The sequence below is a fragment of the Opisthorchis viverrini genome, assembly GCF_000715545.1.
Source record: "Opisthorchis viverrini unplaced genomic scaffold opera_v5_419, whole genome shotgun sequence".
In the NCBI taxonomy this organism is placed as follows: domain Eukaryota; kingdom Metazoa; phylum Platyhelminthes; class Trematoda; order Opisthorchiida; family Opisthorchiidae; genus Opisthorchis; species Opisthorchis viverrini.
The window spans coordinates 223,717-223,988 of NW_008752077.1; positions in this window are offsets into that span (position 1 = coordinate 223,717).

The window sequence follows — 272 nt, forward strand, 5'->3', positions numbered from 1 at the left end:
GCCCTCGGGTTAGGCCAAGCCCCCTGCACCCGAACAGGTCAGACTGTTGAGTCGTCAGCTCTGGGTAGGGTCCCCCCCAAAAAACCTACGTCATCTCACTGCCTTGTGGGTCAGACTTTTGAGTCAAAGGCTCAAGGTGGGGTACCTCAACCAAACCCCATTCCTCGGCCTGGGCAACCGGGAAGTATCATTTGCCCGCGCAGTTCAGCGTCCACCGATTTCCCTCCCCAACCCCTTCCCACTGCACAAGCAAACGTCGCTGGGCCATTTGA